This window comes from Amblyomma mixtum, chromosome 2 (assembly GCF_055824585.1).
Source record: "Amblyomma mixtum isolate Tamu chromosome 2, ASM5582458v1, whole genome shotgun sequence".
NCBI lineage: Eukaryota > Metazoa > Arthropoda > Arachnida > Ixodida > Ixodidae > Amblyomma > Amblyomma mixtum.
The window spans coordinates 274,046,755-274,057,494 of record NC_143013.1 but is presented as its reverse complement, the minus strand read 5'-3'; positions in this window follow the sequence as shown (position 1 = coordinate 274,057,494).

Sequence of the window (10,740 nt, the reverse complement as noted above, 5' to 3'; positions counted from 1 at the left end):
AAAAGTACGCTGACGTTTGTAGTGAAACGAAAATTTAACTACAGAATTTTGGTGTCGTGTCGTGATGCCGAAAAGAAATTAATCTACGGTATGTAGCGCCCATTTTCTTACTCGCAGTCATATAAAATGCAACTCAGTGCGGCAGGAAAAGCACCGACGGGCTAAACACTCGGTTGTATACCTCAATATACACCCATCGGATACTTGCCTCGATCTTGCCTCAAGATTCAGACCAGCAGTAAACTGACGATGTCTGAAGGCATCGTGGTCGTCCCACAAGCTGTGCACATGTGCAGTGAGCGTGGCGATATTGGTCTGTTGATTGCGTAAATCGTAATAGTGCCGTGACCTGTGAAGCGTACGTTGAATGACGAAAGTCAGGCTTTGTCAGCGTAGGTCATATGGAGCAGGACCCATGGAGCGACGAACCAATAGGAGAACAGAAAATTGCCAGAACTGATTACACAGCTTGCGTGCAAACTTTCCAGTCAGTGTCATCACGGAAACAATTCGGCATCATTCGCGTCTGCGCAGATTTTCCACGGGCGGCTTGCCGTGGCAGTGAAGCGGAAAACTTGCCACAACTCATAGTTCGAAGTCAGTTACCTGATACAGCATAACACAAAATGAAGGCGGAAATGAAAGCGAACAAACGGCAGCTGCGTGTGTTCTTATCGCAAGATTGCAGAGTGCGGCTATACGTCAAAGCCTCCGCTCTACCGTACAACTCCAACCACAGTGGCGAAACGCGCGCGCCGTAACGCCGTTGCATTTCGGTTAAAAACAACAGTACATACACGCGACGGATGGGTGGATGTACGATAAGACCGTAACCGTCGAAACACAGTGGTGGCGGCTGCCATCAGGCCTAAAAATACGTGAGTGAAGATGACGCTCCCTTGCGGTGCTCTCTCGCTGCAAGCTTCTCGCCCTCTCACGCAGTCTTCGTTACAGGGGAGAACGCCGGAGCCTCTGACGATCACAACGACAGAGGAAACGGTGGGAGGCGATCCACGCGACATGCGGCCCCGTTCACACCGTGCTTAGCTGAACCACGTTAGTCGCATGAGGCAGCTCTAGCACCGCGCGGCAGACCTCCTCGCTTGCCCCTCAATCATGGCTCCCGCGCGGTGCTGCGCAAACAAACCATCCGCCCGCTGACAATTATTTATTTCCCTCTTGGAAGCCCCCTCGCTTCGTTAGGTGCCACTCCGTGCACCGGTCTCAGTCCGATTAGGGAAGCCCGGATTCGGCCGGTACGGCACTCCGGGGGAGAGCGTTGCAAACGCACGCCTCCTTTTCTCTCTTTCCCAATTACCTCACTGTGTTCTTTTTTTTTTCGCCATTGTATTCCGTATTCCGTTCCTGTTTAGAAAAAATTTTATTTACATATGTACACATGCCAAGGTTACTAGAAACATTCACATTTACAAGAACACATGACACATGTAAGGCGAGCCAATTAAAGAGCCAATAAACATTTCTAAGTAACTAACAGGAATGGGCAATGTAAAATAGGAATGCATATATACCGATTGTCAGAAGAGCGAAAAGGCAATAACAGGACATTGAAACATTGAAAAGGATACTTTAGCGCCAGTTTGGCCAAAAAACCAAGACAATACGACCGTTATTTACAGAAATAAATGGGCATGACCACTGTCTGAGAAACTCTTCCTTACCCAAGAAAAAGAGTTCCTCGGACAAAAAACTGATCAGCTCCCGTCGGAGACGGCCGAGAATTGGCCACACAGCGCGGCGTCGAAAGCCACTAGCGATCGCGGCGCATCGACTGCGCCATAAACTAAAAAGACCTGCAACTATTAACAGGCGAGCAAAACGGCCGCTGGGGAAGCGGCCGCGGGAGACGAAGCACGAAATGCCCTGCCCACGAAATCCCGCATGAACCGCGCGCCAAAAGACACGCGCTACAACACAGGTGACTGTAGCGTGGCGATTAGATTCCGGGAGCGGGCAATTCGGACAGGTACTGGAGCGTAACACACCCCACCGTTCTAACCGATCACAAGTAGGGAGCACTGCCCAGCCAAGTTTCCAGACAAAGTCACGTAGATGATCTGGGAGAGGTGTCGACGCTAAACGCGCCCACTGAACCCGGCGCATAGGTGAGCGGCGAGACGCCGGCACAACAGGTAACAATAGCGTGCCCATAATGTCCACCACACGGTCTGCAACGATGTTGACAGCAGGTGCTACTGCTCTAACATGCCTGTAAAAGGCCACTGATGAAGCGTAGAAAGCGGTAGGTTGCTCTGACTGGGGTCCATGATTAACAGGGGCCGCCGGATCCAAAAAGCATAAAGAAGGGCCCAAAAAGTACCGAGCCAGGATTCGCGCCGGAGACGCGTTTCCTAGCAGGATACGCAAAATACTCTTCAACGCTAACAGCGAGGACGTGACGGACAAATTTGGAAAGGCAAACCCTCCTCTTTCCCGTGGTTGTCCAAGAACAGCACGGGCCACAAGCTCGGTTCCGCCTGACCAAAAGAACGAAAAAACTGTAGTCTGCACTCGCCTTATGACACGGAGGGGTGGTTTAACAGTGTAGCAGAGGTACCAGAAGGCACCGAGAATGACGGACTGAACCAGGTAGCGCCTCTCAAGCATAGGCAAATCAAATGTCTGCGCCCTTCGCACACGAGCTGTAATGTCTTCGACGACCGAAGACCACACACCATTCCATATTCCAGCCCAGTCGTAGGTCACACCTAAAATGCGCATCTGCGCGCACCACTGCAAAGGTATTGAAGATGTAATACGAGTCTGGGTAGACCCCACAAAAAAGTAACAACTCTTCGAGTAATTAAGAGCAGCCCCAGACAAAGAGGCGTACTCACGGAAAACATTTAAAGTTTCAAGCAGGCTGCGTTCATCAGCTAAGTACAGAGTGATGTCGTCTGCATAAGCAGTGACGCGTACCGCTTCGCTGCCTGGCAAAGCCAGACCTCTAATAAAGGAGTGGCGATTGACTGCCAAGAGGAAAGGCTCTAATGCTAAGACAAACAAAAGGGGGGAGAGCGGACAACCTTGACGGACGCCGCGGCGAACATCAAATGCGGTACTTTCCCGGCCATCGAGGAACAGAGTGCTTGAAATATCTCTGTACATCTCTTTAATGAGAACCACGAAGGAAGGTGGGAAGCCGAAAGCATCCAGCATCCCGTAAATGCTCTAAGAAGTCGAACGCCTTTTCCTGATCAAGGGAAACAAGAAGACCCTGTGCGCGCCGTCGTAAAGTATACGCTAGGATGTCTCGCGTTACAGAAGATAAACTGTGTATTTCACGGCCTGGGATGGAGCAAACCTGGTGGCAGGAAATAAGTGACGGGAGGAGAGCTCGTAGACGACGAACGAGTAATTTTGCTAATAGTTTGTAATCTGAATTTAGCAGGGTTATAGGGCGCCAATCTGCCGGACATGTCGACATAGGAGACTTTTTAGGAATAAGGACAATGCGGCCTCTTTTGAATGATTCAGGAAATACGTGCTCAGTAAAGCATATTTTTAATACTTCCGAGAAAATAGGGCCCACAATATCCCAAAATTCTAAATAGAACTCCACAGGAAGGCCGTCTGGACCAGGCGCTGAGCCTCGTTTCATGGAGTCCAACGCCTCCTTGATTTCATCTGTTGGCACAGCCATAAGGCCGTCATGGAGTTCAGTTGAAACCTGCGGCAAGCCTGCTAAAAATGGGGCTGCGGAAACGACATTGCGATCAACTAGAATGACCGACTGAGCAATACCCCTGAAATGGCTAAAAAACGCACTGAAATTCCTGCCACCTGGTTGGGACGTAGCCCCGGCGGAAGATGTAAACGCAGGGGCACCTTGAGTGTACAACAGCTCTTGGCGGGCCAACCGAAGCACCTCAGGATGAGCAGTTGGACTGCGTCGACAACGCCATGCAGCCGCTGTCAAAGAGGAGGCACGTAAAAGACGCTGTAGGCGCTCCGAAAGCTCCTCTTTCCATGCGCACATAAGCGACGAAGGCGACGGGGTGCGTTGAGCAATACGAAGCTTCGCCGTCACCACACGCACCTCATCTGACACGCGAGCCCTAAGGGCTCGACCAGATGCGGCGCAATGGTGACGCCACTGCTCCTTCAGACGGTCCCAGTCACTAGGCATCGCCCCAACAACCGAAAAACGCAAGACCCGTGTGAGCCCCTCTTTAGTGCTGGCGTCGTGAAGTATGCGTACATCCAACCGCCATGGTCTATGGGGTGATACTGCATGCGCCGGAACCGTGAGTGATAGAAGAAAAGGGCGGTGGTCTGATATGTGCACCGGCGAGGATGGCAGCGTCAGTACATTAGCTACACACACTGACCGCGAAAGGCTCGCCGGAACGTACGCCCTGTCTAGCCTACTCGACGATAACCCGCGACGCCAACACAAAGACGTTGCCATAGAGGAGCTCATACGCGTCCGTGAGCATGAAATGGTTCACTAAGCGGCGCAACTCACGCGCATTCCAGCCTGGCCTACCCCTACCAGGGCCTTGCACATCGGCGACCGTATCGAGCACGCAGTTGAAATCGCCCAACATCACAACATTACGCCCTCCAAGAAAATACACATCTAAATCTTTAAAGAATGCGTTTACCAAATTGGAATGCGCAGGCGCATAAATACAAAGAATTCTCAGGTGAAGTGCGTTAAACGTGCAGTCGAACGCCAACACGCGTCCAAGCGCATCGTAGGTAACATGATGATCGCGCAACAGTGAGCGGTTCAAAACAAGAACGCCAACGCCGCTAGAACGCGTGCTGGCGTACGAAAAGAAGGCATCGACGCCAAACCTACGCTTGAATTTCAACACGTCACTGAGACGAAAAAAATTGGTTTCTTGCAGGCAGACGATATCGCAAACCGAGGAACGAGCGAATGCGACCACCGTTGCCTGCTTCAAAACACTGCGGAACCCCTGCACGTTAAGAGTAATAATTTGAAGGTTAGTCATTTTGGAAATGAAAAATGAAACCTGAACAGTCGTGATGCTTAGGCAATACAAAGCGCGCCGCGAACGGCGCTAAACCACCTCACTTTTTGCGGAGGGTCGGACCAGAGGAGGCACGAGGCCTCCTTGGCCGACCGGCAGAATTGTCCGAGTCCGTAGTCAACGCATGTGGACGCTTTAAGCTCGAACTTAAAGCGACCATCTCAATATCCGACGACTCTTCGCTAGAAGTGCTAGCGCTGATCCTCGACGTTGAAGAGGACAGCGACTGCACAGGGTCAGCGTCTGGAGATGATCTTGGCTCTCGTACAAGCGATGACGAAGACGACGATGGCGGCGTCGGGCCCTCCTCAGGCGTGATGACAGTCTCGTCAATGACGAGGTTGACTGAAGAGGCCGAGGACGTCAAGCTGCTGTCCTCACCGTCGACCTCAGCTATGTCGGCGTCCCTGCTCAAAACCGCAACGCTGGCCGCGGGCTCTAGCGCGGGCTCCGAGGGTGGCACGTTCTCAGCCTCAGATTTTTCCAGGGACACAGTAGGCTCGGCCCCTGTCTCGTCAGGGACGCACGGAGAGACTGAGGCTGACGCAGCAGGAACCTTTACTGTCTGCTCGCTTGGTGCAGCACTGGATGCATCAACAGCAGACTCCGGCTCTTCCACGCAGCGACGCTGAGACGCAGTGGAAGCACCCGTAACGGCGGCGGTGTTGGATCCGCCGGTCTCCTTGATGGCTTCAACCGCTCCCTGAGCGGCCTGCGGGGGCGCAGGGCGGGCCGCAGCCTCCGAGTACGAGGGCCTGATAGCGCACGCCACAGTAGCGTGCGGATCACCACAACGACGACATGGCTGCACGCAACCCTGGCCTTGGTGCCCAAAGACCCCACAGCGGGCGCAGAAAGGAGCCGTGCACTGTGCCCTGAAGTGCGCAGTGGACCCGCAACGCCGGCAAACGCGCTGCATGCCCTTGTAGTCGCACGTCACGCGGTGGCCCGCGACCTTGATGTAGTTGGGTACGGGTGACTGGTTTCATTTCAATCCGCACGTAGCGGGTCCCGGTGGTGACAGTGGGACGCGATCCCATGACGCCGCGACTAATGTGCAGCACCTTGCCAAAAGGGGAGAGAGCCTTGGCAAGGGCGTCACTGGGTACACGTGCGGGCAGAAAAAGAACAGTCACCTGGGTCACTTGCGGGCTCAGGGGAACGATGGCGACGCGTTCCTTGCCGATGGTGAGGCAGGAAGCTTCAACGATTTTAGCCATGGCGGCTTCACTTTTCACAGTGACTTGGTAGTTGCGTCCACCGAAGTGCTGGACGCAGTACACTTCCTCCAATCCAACAACGGAGGCTGTCGCATCGACGACATCCTCCGGACTAGCCCCCTCAGGGACGACAACATCAAAGGCCAGAGCCTTTGTAGGTGGCTGGCTCACCATAATGAGGCGCCCGCCAGCCGAAGGACACCTTAACAAAACAGTACGTCGAAAGGTCACACACCGGCCACCGACGCAAGCCGGCGGCCGGAACACACACCGAAGCGTCCACCAGCTACCGATGCAACCGATCAAACTCTAAGCCGCGTTCCCTCCACCACCACGCACTTCCCCCTTTCAACCTCTCTGGAAAAATTCCCGTTTTTACAGGTGCCTCTTCTCAGCTTCCCCTCACGGTCCTTATCTACCTATCAAGCAATTCAGCGCACGCCATAGGCCGATCATGACTCACTGCTATCTAACTACTGCCTCAGCTAAGTTTGCAGACCGCCGCCTGACATGCAGAGGTGGCTACATGACTTCCCGGCAGCAAACTTCTAGTTTCTCTATTCCACTACAAAAGAATTTGTGTGGGGGTAGCGACGTTGGAGTCACGATTTGCCATTTGCTAAAACTTTCCCCTGTCATATTAGGCTAATAAATGTTTTATTTAACGGTTTTACAAAAGCGTTCAGGATTGTCTATTTGTGTTAATGTACGAAAAGATAAGGTCAGTGAGGCATAAGGACTAAACTCATGATACTAGAGACAGAATTAGTGCACTCTTCCACCGAGAGAGTTTCGCGCTGATTATTGTCACGTTGTAGTGACGGCAGTCCAGTGGTCAGGAAGACACCAGCCAGTCTTGGAAACGAAGCTCTTTATTTGGGCTGACTTGCGCCCGCAAAATAACTGAATCACTCGGTGGCGGCGTAAGCAACAAACGTGCTCGTCGGTCGTCGAACTACGAATGCCCGCTGCTCGTGGCATCATTCAATTTAAAGCCGGCTAGGAAACTTCGAGATAACAGGTCGAGATCATCTAGAGTAATCTAGAAACACGTAGGCGAAGCTGTTCATGGCTGTGAACAATCGAGATTAGTCCGGTCGCTTCTCGCGTCAGGAACAAAAATGATAACAGCCCTTTCCTGCAGCCTTGAGCGTGAACGAACAAACACTACAATGATACATGGCATTACCCCCCTTCCAAAGAAGCATCGTCTCGATGCTTTAAAATGAAAATAAACACGGAAAATGAAACTTCGAGTCCTTTAGCGTTCATAATATGGCTTCAGGCGTACGACATGTACGACTTCCGGGCGTGGGCGGCGTCGCTGAGATGCTGTCGTGGCGTCGGGGATGACTTCATAGTCGAGGTCACCGATCCGACGGAGAACCCTGTACGGGCCAAAGTAGCGTCGCAGCAACTTCTCGCTCAATCCACGGCGGCGAACTGGCGTCCATATCCAAACCCGATCACCTGGCTTGTAATGCGTGTCTCGTCGGCGCAGATTGTAGCGTCGGGCGTCGGTGTGCTGCTGGTCTTGATTGGTTGGTTTATGGGGTTTAACGTCCCAAAGCGACTAAGGCTATGAGAGACGCCGTAGTGGAGGGCTCCGGAAATTTCGACCACCTGGGGTTCTTTAACGTGCACTGACATCGCACAGTACACGGGCCTCGAATTTCTCCTCCAAAGAAATTCAACCGCCGCGGCCGGGATCGAACCCGCGTCTTTCGGGACAGCAGCCGAGCACCATAGCCACTAAGCCACCGCGGCGGCTGCTGCTGGTCTTGAATGCGATGCCGCGCAAGTCTTCGGGCTTCCTTGGCGCGATGAAGGTAGGCGGCGACGTCGAGGTTGTCTTCGTCGGAAACGTGCGGGAGCATTGCGTCGAGTGTTGTCGTGGGCTTCCTGCCGTATACCAGCTGGAATGGGGTAAACCTGGTTGTCTCCTGGACGGCAGTATTATAAGCGAAGATCACATAGGGCAGAATGGAGTCCCACGTCTTGTGTTCGGCGTCGATGTACATGGAGAGCATGTCTGCGATGGTCTTGTTCAGACGCTCTGTGAGTCCGTTGGTTTGTGGATGATAGGCAGTGGTCCTCCGATGGCTTGTCTGGCTGTAGTTTAAAATGGCTTGCGTCAGCTCCGCTGTAAACGCCGTTCCTCTGTCTGTGATGAGCACTTCCGGGGCGCCGTGTCGCAGGAGAATTTGTTCGACAAAAAATTTTGCGACTTCTGTTGCGGTACCACTAGGCAATGCTTTTGCTTCGGCGTAGCGGGTCATGTAGTCGGTGGCCACGATGATCCACTTGTTTCCTGATGAAGAGGTGGGAAAGGGGCCGAGGAGGTCCATCCCTATTTGCTGAAAGGGCTTAGTTGGCGGTGGTATGGGGTTCAGGAGTCCGGCTGGTCTAGTCGGAGGCGTTTTGCGTCGCTGACACTCACGGCACGTTTTCACGTAATGGGAAACGTCGGTAGCTAGCCGTGGCCAATAGTACTTCTCCTGGATGCGGTGCAACGTGCGAGCAATCCCGAGATGTCCTGCAGTCGGCTCATCATGACATGCCTGCATAATTTCTTGCCTGAGATTTTTGGGCACGACAAGAAGATGCACTGTCCTGTTCGGCGCGAAGTTCTTCTTCAGGAGGACATTATTGTGAAGGACGAAGGACGACAGTTGCCGCTTGAACCCTCGGGGAGGCGATGCGGTCTTGCCTTTCAGATAATCAACTAGGCTTTGCAAGTCAGGATCCGAGTGCTGCTGCTGCGCGAAACTGCTGGCGCTTACCGGTCCTAAGAAAGCGTCGTCGTCTTCCTCTTCGGGTGCTGCGTCGACAGGAGCTCGTGACAAGCAGTCTGCATCGGAATGCTTGCGGCCAGATTTGTAGACTACAGTTATGTCGAATTCTTGAAGACGCAGGCTCCAACGAGCAAGGCGGCCGGAGGGATCTTTCAAATTGGCCAGCCAGCACAGAGCATGGTGATCGCTCACAACCTTGAATGGTCGTCCGTATAGGTAGGGGCGAAATTTGGATGTGGCCCAAATAATGGCGAGACATTCTTTCTCTGTCGTCGATTAGTTGGCTTCGGCTCTCGACAGTGAACGGCTAGCGTACGCGATAACTTTCTCCTGTCTGCCATTTTTCTGAACGAGGACCGCTCCTAAGCCCACCCCGCTTGCATCGGTATGAACTTCGGTTTCGGCGTTTTCATCAAAGTGCCCGAGCACAGGAGGGGACTGTAAGCGGCGCTTCAGCTCGTTGAAAGCTTCTTCTTGTGGTCTTTCTCATTTAAAAGGCACGTCAGCCTTGGTAAGTTGGGTCAAAGGTTCAGCGATGCGCGAAAAGTTCTTGGCGAATCGCCGGTAATAAGCGCACAATCCAAGGAATCTGCGTATAGCTTTCTTGTCATTAGGCTGTGGAAACTCTGCGATCGCAGCCGTCTTCTGGTGGAGGTGCTGGGTAGCCTCCCATGTTCCGGACACCCCCTACAAGCCGTGACGCCAGCCCTCTGAGTCATCAACCGCAGGACCTGAGTCCAGTCCACCGCGCTAGCCGACGCCTTCAAGGGGACGCACCAGAGTTCGGGAATCTGCCGGACCCTACCCGGAAGCGGAAGCCAGCCGCAACGTCTACCATGAGCTTGCCCCAGACGACGACTCCAATCATTCTTCACCAGCCCCGGGTGCCACCAACCTTCGACGCTTCGCCTGGCGCCGACCCCGAAGAATGGCTGGAGCAGTTCGACCGTGTGGCTATCTTCAACAACTGGGACGATGCCACGAAACTTAGGTACGTCTTCTTTGCCCTGGAGGGACCAGCAAGAGTCTGGTTTGAGAATGAGGAAGCCAGCCTCGCGAATTGGGAAACCTTCAAAGAGCAGCTTCTCAAGACTTTCACAAACGTCGTGAGAAAGGAGAGAGCCCAGCAGCTGCTACAGTCTCGCATACAACACCCAAACGAGACCGTTGCAGTGTACACTGAGGAGATGAAGCGTCTCTTCCGGCGTGCCGACTCGAACATGAAGGAAGAAGAAAAGGTCAAGCTGCTTATGCGAGGAGTTAAAGAACAACTCTTTGCCGGCCTCGTACGGAACCCACCGAAAACCGTGGCGGAATTCATAGAAGAGGCCTCCACGATGGAAAAAACTCTTGACGCCCGAGCCCGCCAATATGAGCGCCAGCAGCGCGTTTTTTCAGCAAACTGCCTGGACGCCGCTAACAACGATAACCTGCGGGAGGTTATACGCCAAGTTGTACGAGAAGAGCTCCGACGATTGCTGCCAAATGGAACGCAGCCGCAGGTTACATCACTTACTGACGTAATGCGGGACGAGGTTCAACAGGCCTTGGGTGTGACGCCGACACCCACGCAGCCTCTGCAGCACCCAGCCATGACTTACGCCGCAGCTGTGCGCCGTCCTGCACCTCGACGACGGGACCCAAGCCCCTATCGCCCTCAGCCAGCAAAGTTGGACCGCCGCCCACTCGCCCCAACCCGCC